Below are 26381 nucleotides of genomic sequence, written 5' to 3' on the forward strand. Positions count from 1 at the left end.
TTGGGCAAGTCACTTAACTTCTCTGAGCCTCAGTTTCCTCATCTGTAAAATGGGGATTGACTGTGAGCCCCCCGTGGGACAACTTGATCACCTTGTAACCTCCCCAGTGCTTAGAACAGTGCTTTGCACATAGTAAGTGCTTAATAAATGCCATTATTATTATTATTATTATTTAACTGCACTGTGCCACAGTTCTCCTGTTCACCCTTTTATTTAAACTCTGAACTCCATGTGGGACAAGGACTGTGTCCAACCTAACTATCCTGTATCTGTCCCAGCTCTTAAAACAGTACCTGACACATAGTAAGCACATAACAGATACCACAGTTAATTATTTGAGAGTTCGTGAAGGTAGAACTGATGGGATTTGGTGACAGACTGAATATATGGGTTGAGTGGGAGAAGTGAGTCCCACATTACAAACATGGGAGCCAAAAGGACCTGGGTTTGTCTCACAAACATGTGAGACAAGGAGGATGGTGGTGATAGAAAAGTCGCGGCAGCGGGGGGGTGGAGGGGGGCGGGGGGAGGGGGACAGGGTTTGGGCTGGAGAGCAAAACGTTTTATTTTGGAAATATTAAGTTTGAGGTTTGGGGGAGACATACAAGTTCCCCTCCCCACAGCACTTGTGTATATTTGTACATATTTATTACTCTATTTTATTAATGATGTGTATATATCTATAATTCTATTTATCTATTTTGATGGTATTGATGCCCATCCACTTGTTTTGTTTTGTTGTCTGCCTACCCCTTCTAATAATAATAATGATGGCATTTATTAAGCGCTTACTATGTGGAAAGCACTGTTCTAAGCGCTGGGGAGGACACAAGATTATCAGGTTGTCCCACATGGGGCTCACAGTCTTCATCCCCATTTTACAGATGAGGGAACTGAGGCACAGAGAAGTCAAGTGGCTTGCCCAAGGTCACACAGCTGACAAGTGGCAGAGCCAGGATTAGAACCCATGACCTCTGACTCCCAAGCCCGGGCTCTTTCCACTGACCCATGCTGCTTCTAGACTGTGAGCCCGTTGTTAGGTAGGGATTGTTTCTATCTGTTGCAGAATTGTACTTTCCAAGTGCTTAGTACAGTACTCTGCACACAGTTAGTGCTCAATAAAGTCATTCATTCTTTCATCCAATTGTATTTATTGAGCACTTACTGTGAGCAGAGCACTGTATTAAGCACTTTGGAAGTACAAGTTGGCAACATATAGAGACGGTCCCTACCCAACAGTGGGCTCACAGTCTAGAAGGGATAAATACGATAAATGAATGCATGAATGAAAGATGTCCTAGAGGCAGGAGAACGTTTGAGACTGAGGGAAGAGAAGTCAGGACTGAAGAGGTAGATTTGGGAGCCATCTATGTAGAGATGGTAGTTAATGACATGGGAGTGAACGAGTTCTCCAAGGCAGTGGGTATAGATGGAGTAAAGAAGGCAATCCAGAACTGAGCCTTGAGGGATACCTACAGTTAAGGACTGGAAGGTAGAGGAGGAGTCAGAAAAAAAGGGATGAAGAAGGAGTGGGCAGAGCTTTACACGCAAGCCAGTTCCACCCTTAGTCTACTTTGAAGAGGCAATGCAAAATATAAAAGACCCAAACCATCCCTCTCGCCTATCAATGCCAATTTCTTCCAGTTTCTCTCCATTTAAGCAGACTAAGAAAACCCAATAACTTGCTAGCAGCCCCATTCCAAGATACATTCCCATGGAAACATGGCAAAAACAGATAGAAACTTCTGATTTGTTTCCATGGAACTCCTATTCTAATGCAGCCACAGAAAAAATTTTATCTTGAGTCTCTGACTTAGCTCCAGGGGAATTTAAAGAACATATGAGTCCCTGACCCTAGCTGTATATCATTTACATTCTAAGGGAAAAACCCAGACTCTTAAATATCCAACACTTTTTTTTTTTTAAATCAACTCTCTGAACAACAAAAGGCCTCGTAAGAATCCCACAATAAGGACAAGGAATAGAATGTCTAAATAATAATTGTTCAGTGCTTACTCTGTTGCAAGCACTGTGATCAATACAATATAGTCATATTCAAAACAGTTCCTTTTGCACATGGGACTCGGTCTCACAGTAGGGAGAACAGGTATTTAATCCCCATTTTACAGTCGAGGAAACCAAGTCATGGAAAAGTTAAGTGACTTGTGCAAGGTGACACATTGAGCAAGTGGCAGAGGTGGAATTAGAATCCAGGTCTTCTGATTTCCAGGCCTCTTGCCCAACAAGTGGTCTCTCGACTCTAATTTTCTGCCTCCAAGGTTTACTGATTCAGATTGCGGGTCCAGATAAATTTGGAGTGTTACAGTCTGCCTGTTTGCTTGCCTCTTTCATACCTTTTTCAACATTTACTAACTACAGAAAGCTACCGAAGATGTACATGAACACCACCAGGAATCTGGGCTTGTTAATAGATGTGGAAAGTCTTTGGGTCTTAAACCTTTGTTTCCAAGGAGCAGTATTGTAATTACATTATGAAAAAACACAACTCAAGGATTGAAATGATGCCTTTCTTAAAGAGTTAATTTCTAAACACTGCTGAAGGTTTGACTTGGTTTCAGGGCAAGAAGAGAATCAACTGGTGGTATTTATTGAGTGCTTTTTGTCTGCAGAGCACTGTACTAAGCCCTTGGGAAAGTACGATACAGCGGAGTTGGTAAACACAGAACAAGTTTACAGGTTAGAGGGAAGTAAGAAGTTAAGGGGGATTGCATTGCTTTCCTCAGTTCTTCCTGATGCCCATGCCCATGTTTGTCCTTGGTAGGAGTGAGAAATGAAGTGATGTGCGTGAATGTTGAAGGTCAGGGGAGACCATTTGGAGAGTTATATTCTATGTCTACTGAGCAGGAATGCCTCAAATGATCTCCCAGAGATCCAAAAGGAATTCCTACACCTCCCTCGTCACCCTTCCCTCGCTCCTGTGGAAGAACCTGGTCACTGATGAGATTAAAACTCATTGAGAATCTATAGAAATGCACACCTTGTCTTTGGATCTAAATGGTATTCTTTCTAGGGAAAAAACAAACAAACAAAAACAATTTAGAATCTGAAATCTGGTAGTCAAAAGGAAAAAAAAATAGAAACAGTTTCACCTCCTCAAAAAATAAATCAGAATTACATGAAAAATGCATCCAGTTTACAAAGCCTTATGATATTGCTTTGGCTTTTAGCCAAGAGCAGATGTTTACCAGCTTAAGTCATAGTCAGAGATGAATTGATTATCTCTTTCTTACCACAAAGCTATACAAATGATAGTGTTTTGAAGAGAAGTCTGAGTAAACAGCATTTGTCAGTGTTTCTAAAGGTTTACTGTTTAATGACAAAGGATTTTAAAAGCCACAAGTAATTGTTTTTGTGTTTCATTGACTGACTTTAATTACCATGTTAATTACATTGTAAACATACCCTGATGTCTTGGAAAGCCCTGAATTTAATGCTATTTCAGAGCAATGCCATTCCTGAGAATTGCTAAATGGAGGGCAGGGTTGGATTAACTCAACTCAAAATTAACTCCCTTCAATTCCTATCTCTGCTGCTGTCCCCTCACCCTTATTGGTCATGAGTGGATCTTTGTTTAATTTAATATAATTTAATTCAATGATGGTACTTGTTAAGCACTTACTATGTACCCAGTACTGTTCTAAGTGCTGGGGTAGATACAAGGTTATCAGGTTGGATGCTGTCCCTGTCCCATGTGGGGCTCACTGTCTTAATCCCCATTTTATAAATGAGGTAACTGAGGCACAGAGAAGTGAAGTGACTTGCTTGTCTCACAGCGGACAAGCAGAGGAGTCGGGATTAGAACCCAGGTCCTTTTGGCTCGCAGGCCCATGCTTTCTATCCACTACACCATGCTACTTCCTTTTGTTCTGGCCCAGTAATGGGATTTCTTCTGTTCTTACATTTCTTACATTTCTTACCCCCAGTCAGCCCTGTTTCAGCTCAACGGAGATGCCCAAAACCTCTGCCCAACAGATAACCTGTCTCCCTAACTCACCCCACATTCAGTGACCCTCAATCTCTTGTGTTGGTAGAGCAGGGGAGTAACTGCAACCCCCACCCCCTGCCTTCTTTTAGATCCCTCTAAGATAGACAAAAGACCCCGAGAAAGCAGAGGAAAATGTCAATTAATCAACCAATCATATTTACAGAGCATGTACTCTGTGCAGAGAACCATTATAAGCACACGGGAGAGTTCAATAGTCACGGTCCTAGTCCTCAAGGAATTTACCATCCACTGTAAGTAGAGTACAGGAGTAAAGGGCCCTAAGTTCTAGTACCAGTCATATCACTGTCCTGCTGTGTGACCTTTGGCAAGTATCTTGGCCTCTCTGTGCCTCAGCTTCCTTATAAAACAGGGACTCCCGCTAGCTCACAGGGCTGTTGTGAGGATAAAATGAGGTCACTAATGTGGAATCACATGAAAAAAATGAAGGTACTCTACATAAAGTCAAGGCATTATTGCTATCAAGTATATTGTTTTCAAAACAACAGTATCTCTCTCCAGGTCAGTGCTTGGGCCTGGGGATGTTTAATATATTTTAAATCAGACATCCACTAATTTTTTCACCTATTTCATATATTTCCATCCCCAATCTAGAGCTCCTGAAACACTCGAGCCCAAGACTGGGGCCAAACTCAGTGCCATAGCAAGGTAAAAGTACTTTATTGAGATCGCTGAACTTGGGCTGCTTTCCATTGTGCAAATAGCTAGAACTCAAATTGCTTTTCCATGAAAGCATTTCAATTCAATTCAATGAAAAGATAGTGTTTTATATTCATACTTGATTGCAGAATTCAAAATTGCCTTCTTTTTTCATTGCTTTAGCTTCGAGTTCCAAGTCCTGACTCTGGGCTATAGAGGGATGCATATACATCTAGGGGTACATCTTCCCATCAGAGAGATTTGTAAGACAGTTTTTGTATAGGCCATTTAAATAGTGTATAGTGAACTGAACTCTAGTGCCAAAAACATTGAAAGGGGAGACTTTGCCCGGAGTGGCTCAAAAGAGAACTTATAAATGCAATAAATCCATTCGTTCATTCATTCAATCATATTTCTTGAGTGCTTACCATGTGCAAAGCACTGTACTAAGCGCTTGAGAGAGTATAGTATATCAACAGCAAACACATTCCTGCCCACAATGAGCTCACAGTCCAGAGGGGAGATAGACATTAATGTAAATAAGTAAATAAATAAATAAGAGTAGATGTTGGGAGCAAATATTGATTGACACAAGTTCTGCAGCCCCCATGTGGGAGAACAAATATTTCTTCTGAAAGGAAGCAGCAGGAAAGGAGGGAAGTTTCATAGTTATTATCTCTTTGTTAGGTTTTCTGGATTTGGTGCCTTCTCCTTGACCTTATGCTGTCTTACTATGTACCAGACCAGAGATTTTTTTTTTTAACTGTCAACACCCAGTGAGAATTCCCTCACCCTACCATGACTCGCTTCACCCAATCATCAAAAAAAAAAAAGAGGTGACAGATTCTCATGTTATTGAAAAGGGGAGAACCACAGAACTAGTTTCCATTGTTTCAGCATGGGGAAAATAGCTGAACAGGGAGGGGAAGCCAGGGTATAAAATATATTCTTCCTCCTATCTGTAATTTATTTCAATGCCTGTCTCCCATCAAGATTGAAAGTTCCTTGAGCACAAGGACCATGACTACAAACCCAACTGTAATTAATCATGATGTACTCTACACAAAATGCTTGATACAATAATGATTACTGAATGGGGAGAGAGGAGTGAATTAATGGAGAGAACAGAGGAGGAATTAATAAAGTGAATGAACTAGTCCAGATGGTTATTCATTCATTCATTCATTCAATTGTATTTATTGAGTTCTTACTGGGTGCAGAGCACACTGTACTAAGCGCTTGGGAAGTACAAGTTGACAACATATAGAGACGGTCTCTACCCAACAACGGGCTCACAGTCTTAAAGGGGGAGACAGACAACAGAACAAAGCATGTAGACAGGTGTCAAAACCGTCAGAATAAATAGAATTATAGCTATTTGCACATCATTAACAAAATAAATAGAATTGTAAATTACAAGTAAAATAGAGTAATAAATCTGTAGAAATATATATACAGAGCTGTGGAGAGGGGAAGCAGGTAGGGTGGGGGGGATGGGAAGGAGGAGAGGGAAAAGGGGGCTCAGTATGGGAAGGCCTCCTGGAGGAGGTGAGCTCTCAGTAGGGTTTTGAAGAGAGAAAGAGAGCTAACCTGGAAGGTGTGCGGAGGGAGGGCATTCCAGGCCAAGGAAAGGACATGGGCCTGGGGTCGATGGTGGGACAGGTGAGAACGAGGTACAGTGAGGAGCTCAGCAGCAGAGGAGTGGAGGGTGCGGGCTAGGCTCTAGAAGGAGAAGGGAGGAAAGAGAGCAGTGGAAAGAAGTTATGAGAATGATTTCTGATGCTGCTACCACCCAACAACTATTCAGAACTCTTTTTCAGCCACTGTTTCTTGTGGGCAGAGGGCTGTATTGTACTCTCCAAGGGCTTGGTACAGTGCTCTGCACACAGTCTTGTCTTATACAGTCCAGTCGTCTCCGACCTGTAGCGACGCCATGGACACATCTGCCCCAGAATGCCCCACCTGCATCTGCAATCGTTCTGGTACTGTATCCCTAGAGTTTTCTTGGTAAAAATATGGAAATATTTTACCATCGCTTCCTTCCGCGCAGTAAACTTGAGTCTCCACCATCGACTCTTGCCTATGCGCCTTCTGCCCAGCACAGGTGAATTTTGATCTGTAGCAGATTCCACTTACTAGCCACTGGCCAAGCTAGGAATAGAATGGGTATGCCGCTGCTTGACTTTCCTGTAGCCAAGACTGGTAGAGTACTGGAAGCTCTCCACTTGCAACCCTCAGAGGGGACTGCACATGGTAAACTCTCAATAATACTATTGTTTGAAAAGCAATTCAGAAGCAACTGAACTATCGGTAGAGAAGCAGCATGGCACAGTGGATTGAGCCCAGGGCTAGGAGTCAGAACGTTGTAGGTTCTAATCCCGGCTCTGCCACTTGTCTGCTGTGTGACTTGTCTGCAAGTCACTTTAATTCTCTGGGCCTCAGTTACCTTATCTGTAAAATGGAGATGGAGACTGAACGCCCCGTGTGGGACAGGGACTGTGTCCAACCCAATTTGCATGATCCCACCCCAATGCTTAATACAGTGCCTGGCACATAGTAAGAACTTAACAAATACCGTAATTATCGTTATCATCATTATCTTTTCTCCTCAAGCCTTTTAGACTTCTCCTTGGCCCTGAGTACCATGATTCCCAATTTGAGAGCACTGTACTAAATCAGTAGTAATAGGAATAGTATTTAATAAGCACCCACTGGGTGCAATGCACTGTATTGAACTAGATAGAAAGCTCCTTAATAGACTGAGAACTCCTCACTAAATTGTAAACTCCTTGCGGGCAGGAATTGTGTGTACCAACTCTATTGTATTGTACTCTCCATGTCACTCCCCGCCTCAAAAATCTCTAGTGGTTGCCTCTCAACCTCCATATTAAGCAAAAACTCCTCACTATTGGGTTTAAAACTCTCCTTCAACTTGCCCACTCCTACCTCACCTCCCTTCTCTCCTTCTCCAGCCCAGCCCGCACATTCCAGTCCCCTGCCACCGCTAACCTCCTCACTGGGCCTCATTCTTGCCTGTCCCACCATCGACCCTTGTCCCACAGCTTACCTCTGGCCTGGAATGCCCTCCCTTCTCAAATCCACCAAACAACCACATTTCCACCCTTCAAAGCCCTACTGAAGACTCACCTCTTCTAGGAGGCCTTCCCAGACTAAATCCCCCTTTTTCCTCTGCTCCTCCCCTCCCCATCACACCAAATCGCTCCCTTTGCTCTACCCCCTGCCTGCCCCACAGCACTTGTGTACATCATCATCATCATCAATCGTATTTATTGAGCGCTTACTATGTGCAGAGCACTGTACTAAGCACTTGGGAAGTACAAATTGGCAACATATAGAGACAGTCCTTACCCAACAGTGGGCTCACAGTCTAAAACGGGGAGACAGAGAACAAAACCAAATATACTAACAAAATAAAATAAATAGAATAGATATGTACAAGGAAAATAAATAAATAAATAAATAGAGTAATAAATATGTACAAACATATATACATATATACAGGTGCTGTGGGGAAGGGAAGGCGGTAAGATGGGGGGAAGGAGAGGGGGACGAAGGGGAGAGGAAGGAAGGGGCTCAGTCTGGGAAGGCCTCCTGGAGGAGGTGAGCTATCAGTAGGGCCTTGAAGGGAGGAAGAGAGCTAGCTTGGCGGATGAGCAGAGGGAGGGCATTCCAGGCCCGGGGGATGACATGGGCCGGTGGTCGATGGCGGGACAGGCGAGAACGAGGTACGGTGAGGAGATTAGCGGTGGAGGAGCGGAGGGTGCGGGCTGGGCTGGAGAAGGAGAGAAGGGAGGTGAGGTAGGAGGGGGTGAGGTGATGGACAGCCTTGAAGCCCAGGGTGAGGAGTTTCTGCCTGATGCGCAGATTGATGGGTAGCCACTGGAGATTTTTGAGGAGGGGAGTAATATGCCCAGAGCGTTTCTGGACAAAGACAATCCGGACAGCAGCATGAAGTATGGATTGAAGTGGAGAGAGACACGAGGATGGGAGATCAGAGAGAAGGCTGATGCAGTAGTCCAGACAGGATAGGATGAGAGCTTGAATGAGCAGGGTAGCGGTATGGATGGAGAGGAAAGGGCGGATCTTGGCAATGTTGCGGAGCTGAGACCAGCAGGTTTGGTGACGGCTTGGATGTGAGGGGTGAATGAGAGAGCGGAGTCGAGAATGACACCAAGGTTGCGGGCTTGTGAGACGGGAAGGATGGTAGGGCCGTCAACAGAGATGGGAAAGTCAGGGAGAGGGCAAGGTTTGGGAGGGAAGACAAGGAGTTCAGTCCTTAGTATATATGTCCGTGTTTGCAATTCTATTTATATTAATGATGTGCATATATCTATAAATCTATTTGTTTATATTGATGCTAATGATGCCTGTTCATTTGTTTTGATATCTGTCTCCCCCCTCCTAGACTGTGAGCCCATTGTGAGTAGGGATTGTCTCTATTTGTTACTGAATTGTACTTTCCAAGTGCTTAGTACAGTGCTCTGGATGCAGTAATAATAATGATAGTGATAATAATAATAATAATAATAATGGCATTTACTAAGCACTTACTATGTGTAAAGCACTGTTCTAAGCACTTTATTAAGTGCTTACTGTTCTAAGCACTGTGGAGTATACAAGGTGATCAGGTTGTCCCACGTGGGGCTCACAGTCTTAATTCCCATTTTACAGATGAGGGAACTGAGGCACAGAGAAGTCAAGTGACTTGCCCAAAGTCACACAGCAGGCAATTGTCAGAGCCTGGAATTGAACCCATGACCTCTGCCTCCCAAGCCCGGGCTCTTTCCACTGAGCCACGCTATGCTCAATGAATATGATTGAATGAATTCACACTCAAACCCCATCCTCCCCATCTTTCCCATTACTGCAAACACTACTATACTTCCTCTCTCACATTCAATCTCATATTATCCTTGGCATTATCCTCTACTCATCTCTCTCATTCAACCCACCTATTCACCAAATCCCATCAGTTCTACTTCACAATAGTGCTCAAGTCCACCCTTTCACCTCCAACCCAAACCACTACAGTGCCGATCAAAACACTTACATCCTGCCCTGACTTCTGCATCAGCCTCCCCACACACCTCCCTGCCTCATGTCTCTCCCCGCTCCTGTCTCTACTTCACTCTGACGCCCAGATACCTTTCTAAAAAAGTTCAGTCCACATCTCCTCACTCCTCAAAAACCTTCAGTGGTTGTCCACCCACCTCTGTGTCAAACAGAAACTTCTTATCATTTACTTTTAAGCACTCAATCACCTCGCTCCCTCCATTCTTACCTCACTGATTGTCTACTGCAACTTAAACCACTCACTTCACTTCCTTAACTCTCACTGTACCTTGATTAGCCATCCCCTTGCCTATGTCCTCACTGTGGCCTGTAAATCCATCCCCCCCTTCATATATAAAAGACCATCACTCTCCCCAATTTCAAAGCCTTATTGAAATCGCGTCTCTTTCAAGAGGCCTTCCCAGACTAAGCCCTTATTTCCCTTACTCCCTTTTCCTTCCATGTTACATATGCACTTGGATCTTTACTCTTTAAGCACTTATTATTCACCCCATCCTCAGCCCCACAGCACTTATATATTTACCCACAAATTATTTTAATATCTGTCCCTCTAGACTGTAAGCTCCTTGTGGGTAGAGATAATGTCTACCACCTCTGTGGCATTGCACGCTCCCAAGCGCTTAGTACAGGGCTCTGCAAATAGTAGGCACTCAATAAATATCATTGACTGATTAATTACTCCACCAAATGTTCAATACACTGCTCTGCACACACATAAAATCTTCAATAAATACCCTTGATTTATTGTTAAGTTCTGCTCTCTGGTTGGGAAGAAACATCTTATCAAGCTCTAAAGGGTACATGATACAACCCAATCTAGCACTTAGAACAGTGCTCCAGTGCTTAGAACAGTGCCCAGCGCTTAGAACAGTGCTCCAGTGCTTAGAAAAGTGCTTGGCACATAATAAGCGATTAACAAATACCACCAGTCATTCATTCATTCATTCATTCATATTTATTGAGCACTTACTGTGTGCAGGGCACTGTACTAAGTGCTTGGATAGTACAAATCAGCATCATATAGAGACGGTCCCTACCCAACCACAGCCTCACAGTCTAGAAGGGGGAGACAGACAACAAAACAAATAGACAGGTGTCAATACTATCAAAATAAATATAATCATTGCTACATAAACATCATTAATAAAATAAATAGAGTAAGAAATCTGTACAAATATACACAAGTGCTGTGGGGAGGGGAAGGGGGCAGGGCAGAGGAGGGAGTGGGGCAATGGGGAGGGGAGGAGGAGGAGAGGAAAAGGGGGGGCTCAGTCTGGGAAGGCCTCCTGGAGGAGGTGAGCTTTCAGTCGGGTTTTGAAGGGAGGAAAGAGGGCTAGCTGTTTTGCTTAAATAATAATCCAGAAATTACCAAATATCCCTTACTCAGAATTGTATCTGCATTGTTGTAGTATCATTGTTTCTGGCTGGAACTGATATTTTCTGGAGTTCCAAGGATCATTTGCCTTTCCGATGAATCTCAAGATCGTGAAGGCATTTACTGACAACTACTCAATCCATGCTGACATGGTGGCAGGTTCACTCAGGATATTGATCGAGCCTTTCACTGAAGAGCACTCATGAAATGCAGCCACTCCTACATTCCGGCTAAAGCCAAGAAAACAATGATGGTGTTATCAAAATAATTCAGCTCCTAAATTGCTTTTACTCAAATCTGGGGGGCAAAAATGGACCTTGAGCTGAGTTATTTGGACAATTCTCCACTTCATTTCCTAGAGGCGATGTCTTGTAAAATGGATAAATTTTGGTCCTATGTCAAAGGCTGATAGTACCATTGAATAAAACTTCAAATCAAAGTGCAAACTTCCATTAGAGTGTAATCTCCTTGTGATCTGAGAATGTGTCCCTTTGTTTTTTGTACATCCCAAACACCTCAGTGGGTTGCAGCTAGCAGATGCCCCCAAAATACTGCTGCTGCTGTAACTACCACTACTACTACTAAAAATAATAATTTGTAGTAGTAGTAATAATAATAATAAATAATTCCAATTGTGATATTTACTAAGTGCTTACCATGCGCCAAGCACTGTATTAAGCCCTGGGCTAGAAACAAGTTAGGTTGGATCCAGAGACTGGCTCACAGTCTAAGCAGGAGGCATAACCAGTACTAGAGAAGCAGCATGGCTCAGTGGAAAGAGCATGGGCTTGGGAGTCAGGGGTCATGGGTTCTAATCCTGACTCCCCCCCTTGTCTGCTGTGTGACTTTGGGCAAGTCATTGAACTTCTTGGTGCCTCAGTTACCTCATCTGTAAAATGGGGATTGAGACTGGGAGCCCCACTTGGGACAATCTAATCACCTTGTATCTCCCCCAGTGCTTAGAACAATGCTTCACACATAGTAACTGCTTAACAAATACCATTCTTATTATTATTATTACTACTATTAAATGTTTTTAGGGCAATTGCAATGCCTAATCTCCTCTATTGCTATGAGTTCTGGACCAATCACAGGTACCTCTGGATTTTAGATATAGCATTTACCCAGTGGATTTGAAGAGTCACGGAGGAGAGGAATCATATCCTTAAACCAGATTTAAAGCCTTAAATTGAGATTATTAGACAGTTTTCCCCACTCCTTTACTAACACTTGGGAGTGAATTTGGAGAATATGTGGTTTGTGTTTGTGCATCCTATTATCTAGAGAAGCAAGGTGGTAGTGAGGTCTCTTGGAAATAACATGGGCCAGAGAGTTAGGGGACCTTGTTTCTAATCCCAGCTGTGCCACATGTCTGCTGTGTGACCTTGGGCAAGTCATTTAACTTCTCTGGGCCTCAGTTACCTCATCTGTTATACGGGAATTAAAGCTTTGAGCCCCAAGTGGGATATGGACTGTGTCCAACCTGATGAACTTGTATCTATTTCAGTGCTTAGTACAGTGCCTGGCACATAGTGAATGCCTAGCAAATGCTTTTAAATAAACTACAGAAAAATCATATTTACTATTTCTGATACTAGTGGGGAAAAAAAAGCTCACTAACCTACAGTTAATTTTTAAATTATGCTGAAAGATGCCAGGCACCCTCTGGTTCAAAGTCACTTGTTTTGCATAACAAAAAATGCTAATCAGGTGCAACCTTAGTAGTTTCTAGCTTGAATTTTTTTCTTAACTCTTTACAGTTATCATCAAAAATTTGGTTTTCTATGCGCATAGGAAAAATATCTGAGAGGGATTTCTATGAAGTGCTTTAAAGTATAACCCATCAAATCGCCTCATGGAAGACAATGTGAAAATGGGGAATTTGCCTGGTAATTGGAATCCTAATTTTACAGGACATCACTTATTGCAGGACATTTATTTATTTCCATTCTAATTCTGCTTTTGTCCTTCTAATGTGATATTCCATATATTTCCAATGCATGTTCCATTAAGAATCAGTGAGTTTAAATGCATTATGTAATTGAATACGAAAATAACTGTCATAAAGAATCAAGAAAGCAAAGGGGTACGTGAAGATGCCCATGTCCGTTTCATAAAATGGGACGCATAAGAAGTAAAGAAGTGCCAGACTGTTCGTTCCAGTTGCCTGGGAGATGAAAGAACATAATATCAGTGCCTCTCCATGGGAAGCTGCTTGTTAAGGCAAATGTGTAGTATCATTCCTTCCCTAGAGCTTTACGTGAAAAATCACTGGATACGATTCACCACTTAAAGTTCACTTATCATCTGCATAATTGTTCTAGAGTGAAAGAGAAATGGTGTCGGGGCTTCTATTCAACAAACAACTATCCAAGAATACTAGAGAGACTCCTCTGACTGATCGCAGTGTAGTTGGACTTGTGAGAAAGACAGAGACAGAGAAGCAGCGTGGCTCAGTGGAAAGAGCATGGGCTTGAGAGTCAGAGATCATGGGTTCTAATCCCGACTCCTCTGCTTGTCAGCTTTGTGACTTTGGGCAAGTCACTTAACTTCTCTGTCCCTCAGTTACCTCATCTGTAAAATGGGGATTAAAACTGTGAGCCTTATGTGGGACAACCTGATCACCTTGTATCCCCCCCAGAGCTTAAAACAGTGCTTCGCATTTAGTAAGTGCTTAACAAATACCATCATTATTATTATTATGAGAGAGAGAGAGAGAGAGCAGTTGAGTAACTTGTCCCAGGCTGAATCCAACACTGAAAGAACACAGACTGGAAAACAAAATACAGGTATTTTTTCTACCCTGGGAGGATGCTTAAAACAGACATGAATCCTCAAAATAATAATGTGTAGGTATTGAAGGCCTTGAATGCTTCTGTGTTTTACCTCAGGCCAATCAGTGGCCCTGGGATCAGAACCCAATTCTTCTGACTCCCAGTTGAGTGCCATTGTACTAGTACACCATTTGGGTAATTATTTACTCAGTAGAAAATATTTCAGCTCTGTGGGGACCATAAACTTGAATTTAATAATAATAACAATGATGGCATTTGTTAAGCACTTATCATGTGCCAAGCACTGTTCTAAGTGCTAAGGTAGATACAAGGTAATCAGGTATCTGATAGGATAGCCCACATAGGGCTCCCAGTCTTAATCCCCATTTTACAGATGAGGTAACTGAGGCACAATGAAGTTAAGTGTCTTGTCCAGATCACATAACAGACAAGTGGTGGAGTCAGGATGTACAGAAATGCTCTGGACATGTCACTCTCCTCCTCAAAAATCTCCAGTGGTTGTCTATCAACCTTTGAATCAAGCAAAAACTCCTCACTCACAGCTTCAAAGCTCTCCATCACCTTGCCCCCTCCTACCTCACCTCCCTTCTCTCCTTCTCCATCCCAGCCTGCACACTCTGCTCCTCTGCCACTAACCTCCTCACTGTGCCTCGTTCTCTCATGTCCTGCCATAGACCCTTGACCCACGTCCTACCTCTGGCCTGGAATGCCCTCCCTCCCAACATCCACCAAACTAACTCTCTTCCTCCCTTCAAAGCCCTACTGAGAGCTCACCTTCTCCAGGAGACCTTCGAAACTGAGCCCCCCCTTCTCCCTCTCCTTCTCCTCCTCCCCTCCCTATCACCCCCTTTCCCTCCCTCTGCCCTACCTCCTTTCCCTCCCCACAGCACTTGTATATATTTCTACATATTTATTGCTCTATTGATTTTATTTGTACATATTTATTATTCTATTTTATTAATACGTGCATATAGCTATAATTCTATTTATTCTAATGGTGTTGAAACCTGTCTACTTGTTTTGTTTTATTGTCTGTATCCCCCTTCTAGACTGTGAGCCCGTTGTTGAGTAGGGACCGTCTCTATATGCTGCCGATTTGTACTTCCCAAGTGCTTAGTACAGTGCTCTGCACACAGTAAGCGCTCAGTAAATATGATTGAATGAATGAATTAGAACTCATGTCCTCTTTCCACCAAGCCACGCTGTTTAGGAAATGCCATTGCCCTTTCCACGCTAGAAGGATGGAACCAGAGAGGCAGCATGCTAAAGCGTTTAAAATTACCAGTGTAAAGGAGCACCCTGAAGTTTTATTCATGAGGATAAAGGTAGATTTAAAATTTTTTTTTGCTCCAATTGGAGTAGCATTTATAAGTGTAATATAATCTTTAAATTACAGTCTGTGAAGTAAGAAAAGAATTGCATTTTTATTACCATTAGTTCAAGTTGGCTAATATTCCTGTGTTCATTTACGGGCTGAAAAGCTGAAGTTTGGTGAATAGAGTACTGCTATCCTTCAATTTTCAAAGTCATTTCAGCTAAATATTCAACAGCATAAATGTATGATAAAGTATAACAATAGAATTAAGGAAATTTAATTTGTACGTCCCTACAAGTTAATAATGAAAATGAATCTTAAGAAAGTATATCTTGTATGATCTCTACTTGGATTATTTATTAATTTTTCAAAAAGAGTCAAAGTTCACATTTATATAAAATATCTTTTAACATGCCTAAAATAATTCAATTACTTCCAACTTCCTATTCATTGCATTTTTCTGGATTCAGAAGAAGTTTTCATTTTCACTAATGTATTTTTATTGCCTGGATATATTTTTAATGTTTACATATGTGTTGTGATGTACTGAAGATAATATTGTCATTTTGTCATGGAAATTTAATTTATTGGTTTAATTTCAGAATCTGATATCAATCCCTGAGGCCTAACACCAAGGAGTTTGATCCTATCTTGGACTAGACGAGTGCATTCCTGATCAGGATATACTCTAATCCACATTTCAGTCTTTTGACCAGATTATTTTTCTATAAAACCATTCAATACATTTTTTCCCACTCCTCAAGAACCTCCAGTGGTTGCCCATCCACTTTTGTATCAAACAGAAAGTCCTTACCATGGACTTTAAAGCACTCAATCACCTTGCCCCCTCCTATCTTACTTCCCTGATTTCCTGATTACAACTCAGCTTGCGCACTTTGCTCCTCTAAAGCCAGCATATCCGTAATTTCTTTTTCCGTATTAGTGTCTGGCTTCCCTTATAGACTACAAGCTTGCCGTGGGCTAGGGACATTTCTACAAATTCCGTTATATTTTAATCTCCCAAACAGTACACTGCTCGGTAGACAGTATTGCTCAATCAATACGATTGAGTGATTGATTAATAGTTTTCACTATTTCACAAGCCTACTAGGACTGCTACCATTTTCTTTCATTATCACCCATTGAAAAAATTCTTTCTCTATGTGAACCTTTCTACTCTTTAGGTGAGCTACACGATTGCAGCTTTGAGATCAAGTGCTTAGTACAGTGCTCTGTACACATTAAGTGCTCAATAAATATGATTGAACAATGCAACATGGATTCATGGCATTTGAAGCCAAAATGCCAGCCTTCTTGAAACAACCACCAGGATGTTTTCAAATGTTTTAAGGTATTAAAACCTTGTCACCACTAAATTCTGAAGGAACTGATGATATAGTAAAAAATGAGATTGGAAAATCAAGTAATGGAAGTGAAAGCGAATCGTAAGGGTGTGGGTAAAGGAAATCAAATGGTAAATTCAAAGATTCATGATGCAAAAATCCAATAGTGGATCACATGAATGAGTCTCAGCTGGCACTTCTGTAGTAGTTCTGGATAGTTTATTTCACTTTTCACTGCTGTGGATAAGAAAAGGAGAGAGGATCTTATTATTCTACTCATGTGCTTCCTCTAGCTTAAATAACTAAAAAGCTGTCTAGATCCCTGTGCAGTAAGAATCAATCAGTGGCATTTATTGAGCCCCTAATGTATGCAGAGCACTGTATTAAGCACTTGGGAGAATACAATTTAACAGAATTGGTAGATACATTCCCTGACCACAGGGCACTTATAGTCTAGACATGCTCATGATCAAGTCCATTGTGTATTCTCACCTTCCTGAATGAAATCCCTAATTTCTGTTGAATGCTCATTGTTTTATCCATGCCCAAGCTTGTGTGGTAAATGTCCAGAATTATTTGCTTCTTAGTTTTCCCTTTAGATTCGACATAAAACCCCAGCCATTGAATTAGTAAACGTTTTAAACTGGTTATTTACATTTATTTACACTTTTTAATTCTTCTCTTTCAGACTCCTCTGCTCTTTATTCCAAACACCTGTCCTCTCTCCTGACCTGGAATAGTAGCTACCTTCTGCTTGTGATAAGGCCAAACTTGTCTAATCTTTCTTCAAATATTAATTTACACCAGAAAAACCAAGTCATTTTGGTTTCTTTCACTGCACCTTTTCAATTTCATATCCATCTCTTTTTAATGAGAGATGCAGACATAATAAGCAAGAAGGCAACAAAGATGGAAAAAGAAGGGTCTCCAAAGCATGACTGCAGTTCGAGGGTCCATAACAAAGAAACATTTGATCCTGGTGAAAGATGGGCAGGAGAAGAATAATTACCACTGTTGTTATAGTAACCTCATCCTTTTCTGAATAAGACATTCTAAGACAAATGAGAAAGGAGATGTGGGAATGTTTATGAGCTGAAATGACAGATGTTTTATAGAGGGGGCTGCTTGAGATCAAAGAGGACTTCATTAACCTGGTACTGGCTGAAATAACAGTCATGGCAGAAGAATGATTGCTCTAAATGGTGGTCGAGGACGACCATCGTATGCTGCACTGACAGCTGGCAAGATCATAGATGTTTTGTGAGGGCACTTGAATGAAGGTTCTGTGGATTTTAGTTAAACTTTGTCTAGCCATAAAGCATGTTAGGCATACTGCAATGGCCACATTTGCCATTCTGCAAACAGGAAGGAGTTCAGCAGCCTAGGAAGCATTACAAACATAAAACCATTCCTGCCTGATTAGGCCATTTTAAGAGGCAGAGCCCAGGAAAAGAATCGGAAGGTTAGAAACTCAAAAGCTAATGATAATAACTGTGGCATTTGTTAAGTGGTTACTGCCTGCCAAGCACTTAATTGAGCACTGGGGTAAGTAAAAGACAATTATGTAGGACAATGGTCATTTTCCCACAAGAGGCTCACAGTTTAAGTAGAAAGGAGAGCTGGAACTTAATCCTTAATTTACAGATAAGGAAACTGAGGCACAGAGAAGTTAAGTTACTGCCCTAAGGTCACAGAGAAGGCAAGTGGCAGAGCTGGATTAAGATCCAGGACCTCTGACCCCCAGTCCTGTGCTCTTTCCACCAGTCACACTGCTTGTACAAGAACTGTGAACTCAGAAGTGGAAACAATCCCATTTTCTTTGTAGGCCTCTATTCCAAAATCTGTGAGATGGGGATCGTAGCAACTGGCCACTACCTGGGCCTGCATGCGGTAATGGATAGGAATCAGGAACTGTGCAGTTTCAGTAGCTTCTTTCTCAATTAATCAATCATATTTATTGAGCTCTTACTGTATGCAGAGCACTATACTAAGCACTTGGGAGAGTACAATATAGCACTGTCTGTTCTATCTGCTTTGAAGATGTTTTGTAATATTTGCATATGTTGAGTTTTTCCCTTGTGCGACCAGTTTCATGGACAAAAGGGTGGTAAAAATTTGCCAAGCATCTAAATCAACTATTTGGGGGCTTGTGAAAAATAAATTGTTGCTTTATAAAAAGTAATTTATAGTTAAATAGATTCTTGGTTATGTACTTTATGAGTTTCAGTACAACTGAGGGACAATTTTCACATGAAACAAAAAAATTAGGCTAAATCAGGATCAGATGAGAAATTCAGAGTGCCGAGATCCTATCTTAATCTGCTTCTTCCTGATGTCTTGCTCTTTGGTCTGGATCATTTATCTCCAGAATGAACTGAACATGTTTTCAAAGTGGGTCTTTACCTGCTAGTAAAAGAATAATTACTAAACCAGATAGGCCCAAAGAGGAGCAATGTAATGAAATAGAGAGAAGGAAAGAAGCAGAGTGAATGAGGAGGATATGGGAATAGAGGAAATAGTCTTTAACTAAGACAATTCAAACTTGAGGGCATTTCACTGAGGAGACTTTGGGTTAGAAGAAAAGATTGGCGAGATGGAACAAAGAACCCTGCAAAATGAATGACATTATGGATTCCAAGACATCTGAAAATGATATAATAGAAATTATTCTACTATTTTAGTACCATTGTCCTAGGTCAAATCTCCCTTGGATAAACCTAGACAGATTGGATACAGATTTTTATCAGTGGTCCCAAACTCTGCTTCATCATAACAATTTAATATGAATATTCTGGCATAAGGTGGCCTAAAAGATGGAGTTTGATTTAGCAGAACAAATATTCAGACCTCTGCTGGAGGGGGAATTTTGACCAAAGAAGGCTGTGGAATGATAAGGAAAAGTATTATTGAGCAATCTCCTTTCTGGGAACAGTGTTTCCCACGAATTTGAAGAGCTGCATTTCCACTAGTCCTCTAGGATATTGGTATGTTTCTCAAAGGAGGTGGTTCTAATTTAGACTGTGAGCCCCCCTTCTGGACTGTCAGCCCGTTGTTGGGTAGGTACCATCTCTAAATGTTGCCAACTTGTACTTCCCAAGTGCTTAGTACAGTGCTCTGCACACAGTAAGCGCTCAATAAATATGATCGAATGAATGAATGAATAATCATAGACATCTGGAAGGATCTCAGCTGACTCACTTCAAAAGAAGAGGGATTAGGTGGCTCATTCCCCATTCCAATTGGTGCATTGCTGTGCCTCAACTAGTTGAACTGTGCATAATTAGATCCAAGCCCATGTGCTCAGGCCCAAGAAATATCATTCAATTATTAAAGCGTAAAAAATTAGGATTAGCTTCTCTATTCTCACCATGAAATCTGAATTCCCACGTGTAGCATTTCTGGGAATGATTTGAAAATGTTAGAAACTGCTCTGAATTTTTCCAGCACTATTCCCCCATTAGCCAAGATTGACCTGTCTTCACAAAATGCCACCTAGATTACGATATTATTCGGTTAGGTGGAACGATGATATGTGAGGTTTTGAAAAAGCCAGAATTGAGCTGTTGTTTAAAGGGAATGTTCTCTGTAATTAAACCCACTGACCCAAAAATCGATGGTGAGGCTACAGGTAAATGCCCGAATGGCATGAGGCCTACTGATGTCAGCTTGCTGCCTAATGACAGGGTTGCCTCCCAGCGATTCAGGCTAAAAGAATAAATTTTGCCCCTCATGACAGAGCAATAGACCTGAAGAACAGAGGACATAAGAGACTTCTGAGACCCCTGGTCAATAACCCGCTGTTAGTTATCCTAATGGTCTTAAAAAATGGAGAAATAGCAGAATTTACTTTGATTTGTCCAAAGAACGTCAGCCCTTTTTAAACTGGCATGGCAGAGGCAAAGGCCCTAGGGGATTTCTGGCTATTGCCTAAACCACTTTGGGAAGCCAGGGAGCATGAGAAGTGGCTTACCCAGATTTCAAATTTCATGGATGGTTTTTTCATGATTTGTAGCACAGTGGGGTTATAAGAGCCGAAGTTTAGAATAGTGCATTAGCAGAATAAATATTCAAACGTTGATGAGAGGGAGAAATATAACCAGAGGAAACTAAGTGTTGGGAAGAAAGCATATTTTTGCAAATCTCTCCTTTCTGGGAACTGCACTGTCCAAGATGTTGAAAGACTACATTTTCCAGAATCCCCTTGGATACTGGGATTTTAATTTTTTTCTGGGAGGAGGTGGGCCTAAGCAAAAGACATCTGGAAGACACTCAGGCAACAGAGAATTAGGCAGAACTTTTAAATCCAAGAGAGAAGGGATTAAGTGACTCTCCCCTCTCTCCTTGTGGTGTGTATTGCTCTTTCTCAATCAAACAAACAATCAATGGCATTTATTGAGGGCCTACTCATTCATTTCATTCAATTGTATTTATTGAGTGCTTACTGTGTGCAGAGCACTGTACTAAGCGCTTGGGAAGTACAAGTCAGCAGCATACAGAGATGGTCCCTACCCACAATGGGCTCACAGTCTAGAAGGGGAAGACAGACAACAAAACAAAACATGTTAGCCTATTTTATTTAGAGCACTGAACTAAGCACTTGGGAGGCTTAATGCAGGTGTATACTTCATCCCTACCTTCTAGGAGCCTACAGTCACTCGAAGAAGGTTATTAGTCTCCTAAATTGGGTGAATGAGGGTACTCGGAATAGTCATTAAAGCCTAGCTTCCCCCATCTTCATTCCTGCAGAGAAGCAAATGCTCCTCTCTTCAGGAAATTGGTACAGAGTAATGAGTTAAAGACAATCCTGTTTATACACGAATAGCTTTAGTGTGGGCAAGTGCTCACCAACTTCATTCTCTTGTGGCAAAGGGTATGAAATCGTCCACTATTTTCCTTACTGAGCTGTTCCTGGGTTGTGAGAAGCTGTTTTCTTCTCCTCGACATTTCACTAGAAAACAAGGTCTATATTGGGAAGCATTATGGCCAAGTGGATAAAGCACAAGCCAGGGAGCCAGAGGATCCGGATTCCAATCCGGCTCAAACACTTACCTTCTGTGTGACCTTGGGGAAGTCGTTTATTGGTGCCTCTGTTTCCTAAACTGCAAAATGAGGATTCAGTACCTGTTCTCCCACCTACTTAATTTTTAGGCCCCACGCAGGACAGGAGCCATATCCAGCCAAATTAATTTTTATCTAACCCAGTGCTTAGAATGGTGTGTGACCTAGAAGCAGTGTGGCATAACGGAAAGAACCTGGGCATGGGAGTCAGAGGTCGTGGGTTCTAATCCTGGCTCCACCACTGACAAGCTTTGTGACTTTGGGCAAGTCACTTCACTTCTCTGGGCCTCCATTCCCTCATCTGTAAAATGAGGATTAGGACTGTGAGCCCCATGTGGGACAACCTGATTACCTTGTATCTACCCCAGTGCTTAGAACAGTGTTCGGCATATACTAAGCGCTTAACAAATGCCATCATTATTCCAGTGCTTACAACAGGGCTTGGTACATAGTAAGCGCTTAACAAATACCTTCATCCTTATTATTATAGTAAACACTTAATAAATGCAAAAAAAAGGCCCAGTATTGCATTCTGGTCCATTGCCTCTACTATAATTGGTAATTGGAGGTGACAAATAAATTTTTGTTGTTGAAGAAATGTCTGAGAGGTACTGGTTTTTCAGACCTGTGTCCAAACCTGATTATTTTGTACTCACCCCAGTGCTTTTTACAATGCTTGGTACATAGTACACTCTTAACAAATGCTATTACTACTGTATTGTTACTACATTTCTCTGCATCCCTGGCATAATGCCCTAAGAGTACTGTGTTTCTAAATGTCTGGGATCTGTGAAGCTGCCCTTGGCCATTCTAAGGGCTCCATTCTATTTGGAAATTCTTCCTCAAACAAGTTCAAACTTGAAGTAGATGAAACATGGAGAGCCCAGATGAACTGTAATTTGGATAATAGTCAGGACAACACTTTGGAAATCATGAGAAGCCCTGTCAGTCAAGCAATCAACAGTGTTTATTGTGTGCTTACTTTTTGTAGAGCACTGTACTAAGCACTTGGGAAAGTGCAATACAGTAGAGTTGGTAGACTTCATCTCTGCCATCAAGATGCTTACAATCAAGTGGGATGCATATAATATAATAATAATTATACTGATAACAATAATGATAACAATAATAATGATATTTGTTAAGCACTTACTATGTGTGCAAAGTGATCAGGTAGTCCCACATGGGGCTCACAGTCTTCATCCCCATTTTACAGATGAGGTAACTGAGGCCCAAAAAAGTTAAATACCTTGCCCAAAGTCACACAGCTGACAAGTGGTGGAGCAGTTTAGGAAACAGAGACACAGTAAAACGACTACCCCAAGGTCACACAGCAGGTAAGTGTTAGGGCCAGATTGGAATCCACATCCTTTGGCTCCCAGGCTTGTTCTTTATCCACAAAGCCATAATGCTTCCCAATATAGACTTTGTTTTCTAGTGAGATGCCAGGGAGAAGAAAACAGTTTCTCACTTCCCAGGAACAGCTCAGTGAGGAAAACAGTGGACGATTTCATACCCTTAACAATACTAATATTTGTTAATCACTTACTATGTGCCAAACACTATACTAAGTTCTAGGATAGATACAAGATATTCAAGTCAGACACAGTCTCTGTCCCAACCAGGGATCACATTCTAAGTATGAGGGAAAACAGATATTGAATTGCCATTTTGCAGATGAGGAAACTGGGAAACAGAAAAGAGAAGGTAAATGACATTCCCACTGTCCCGCAGGACGCAAGTGGCAGAGTTGGAAGAAAAACCTATGTCCTCTGTCTCTAAGGCCCAGGCTCTTTCCACTAGGTCATGCTGCTTCTCTAGAAATGCCCTGTGGAGAAACCCATCAGGAAAAGGAGGAGACCTGTTCCCAGAGAACACTGGTTTAGATGGTAAACCCCTTGAGAGTACACAGTAGGCCCTTTCTTCTACTTTATCCTCCCACGTAAATGTTCTGCACAAATCCTGGCTCTGCCACTTGTCTGCTATGCGACCTTGGGTAAGTCACTTAACTTCTCGATTCCTAAATTACCTCCTTTGTGCATTGGAGATTAAGATTGTGAGCTCCATATGAGATAGGGACTGTGTCCAACTTTGTTTCTCCCCTAGTTCTTAGAACAGTGCTTGGCACATAATAAGCAATTAACAAATTCCATTATTATAATGATAATAATAATAATAATTTTGGTATTCGTTAAGCACTTACTACGTGCCAAGCACTGTTCTGAGCACTGGGGGAGATACAAGGTAATCAGGTTGCCCCACATGGGGCTCACAGTCTTAATCCCCATTTTCCAGTTGAGGTAACTGAGGCACAGGGAATTAAGTGACTTGCCCAAAGTCACACAGCTGACAAGTGGTGGGGGGTGTGGCTCATTGGAGAGAGCACGGGCTTTGGAGTCAGAGGACAGGGGTTCAAATCTTGGCTCCGCCACTTGTCAGCTGTGTGACTTTGGGCAAGTCACTTCACTTCTCTGGGCCTCAGTTACCTCATATGTCAAATGGGGATTAAGACTGTGAACCCCCCGTGGGACAACCTGATCACCTTGTAACCTCCCCAGCGCTTAGAACAGTGCTTTGCACATAGTAAGCACTTAATAAATGCCAATTTTATTATTATTAGAACCCATGACCTCTGACTCCCAAGCCCGTGCTCTATAAGTATTATTATTATTATTACTATTATTATTACAGTCTCTTGACTAATTGGTTGGGACTAGACTAGTTATTTCAGTCTGAAAGGATTGACCTGATCCCAAGTTCTGTCTATTCCCACCCTCAATCATATTTCTAACCTTCCCCCATATATTCGGAGGAGGATTGTAATGACTTTTCTTAATTGCTTTAATAGTATGAGATTGTGAAGACTTTTTAATTAAATGCTCATTCATTTTCTTGGCATATTTAGCAAAGTAAACAGTTTGCCCTCCATTTTTCGCCCTCATTAAATTGGTGTAAATTGGCATCAATTTGGGATCTTGAAATGAATGGTTTATAATTTGTCTCTGAATTGGTTCAAAAACCTAATAGGCTGAAAATGCTGCCTGGGCAGATCCTAAGACTTTGCTAATTGGTGGCAAAAATTATAACAGACTCTGGAAATGGAGAGGAAAGGACTAACCTGCTGAGGTGCAAGACAGTTTTCAGGGAAGGTAGTCATGGGTGAAAAGAGATCATTTGACATTCTGGAAATGGGAACAGTACTTATTCCCTGGCTGTAAATCCATTACTTAGTCAATCAATCAATAGTGTTCATTGACTGTTTACTGTGTGCAGAGCACTGCGTTGAATGTTTGGGAGGGTCAGAGCTACTACAATCATGGAACTGATGACCTAAGGTATGCATATGGCAATTGTTCTCCTAGGAAAATACCAAAACATCATTGCTTGTGAATCAAAATGTATTCAATAAATTGAAAATGATTTGAAGCACATCAAAACTGCAAATCCCTGAGAGATTAGAAGATTACAACAGAGTAAAGAGACATGATCCCTGCCCTCTAGGAGTTTATAATATAGCAGACATTAAAATGTGAGCCACTTAAGGTCAGAGACCATATCATATCTCATCTAAATATTTTTTCTTTATTCATTCATTCATTCATTCATTCATTCAATCGTATTTATTGAGTGCTTACTGTGTGCAGAGCACTGTACTAAGTGCTTGGGAAGTACAAGTTGGCAACATACAAAGATGGTTCCTACCCAACAGTGGGCTCACAGTCTAGAAGGGGGAGACAGAGAACAAAACAAATCATATTAACAAAATAAAATAAATAGAATAAATATGTACAAATAAAATGAATAAATAGAGTAATATTCATTCATTCATTCAATCATATTTATTGAGCGCTTACTGTGTGCAGAGCACTGTACTAAGCGCTTGGGAAGTACAAGTTGGCAACATATAGAGACGGTCCCTACCCAACCCTGGGCTCACAGTCTAGAAGTACGTAATAAATACGTACAAACATATATACATATATGCAGGTGCCGTGGGGAGGGGAAGGAGGTAAGGTGGGGGTGGGGAGGGGGAGGAGGGGGAGAGGAAGGAGGGGGCTACAACGTACAACTTAACACACTGCTTGGTGCTAAATAAATATTATATACTATAAATTACTGATAGGAGAAGCCCCCAAATATAGAGATGCATATGTAAGTATGGAAAGGGTCATGATATTTGTTAATGGTGGTTATTTGTTAAGTGTTTACTATGTGCCAGTCACTGTACTAAGCACTGGGGTAGATACAAGCAAATTGGGTTAGATGCAGTCCCTGTCTCATATGGCGTTCACAATCATAGTCCTCATTTTACAGATGAGGCAACTGAGGCACAAGAGAAGTTAAGCAATTTGCCCAAGGTCATGCAGCAGAAAAGTAGCAGAGCTGGGATTAGAGTGCAGGCCCTTTTGATTTCCAGGCCTAGGCTCTATCCACTAGGCCATCATCATCATCAATCATATTTATTGAGCACTTACTATGTGCAGAGCACTGTACTAAGCGCTTGGGAAGTACAAATTGGCAACATATAGAGACAGTCCCTACCCAACAGTGGGCTCACAGTCTAAAAGGGGGAGACAGAGAACAAAACCGAACATACTAACAAAATAAAATAAATAGAATAGATATAGGCCACGATGACAGATGTGGTGAGAACACTTAGAGTTTGAGGACTCAAGGGCATAAATGAGACATCAGGAAGGGAAAATTGGGTGAGGCGGGTGATGAGTGGTTAGCCAGG

The sequence above is a fragment of the Tachyglossus aculeatus genome, chromosome 1, assembly GCF_015852505.1.
Source record: "Tachyglossus aculeatus isolate mTacAcu1 chromosome 1, mTacAcu1.pri, whole genome shotgun sequence".
Classification (NCBI taxonomy): domain Eukaryota; kingdom Metazoa; phylum Chordata; class Mammalia; order Monotremata; family Tachyglossidae; genus Tachyglossus; species Tachyglossus aculeatus.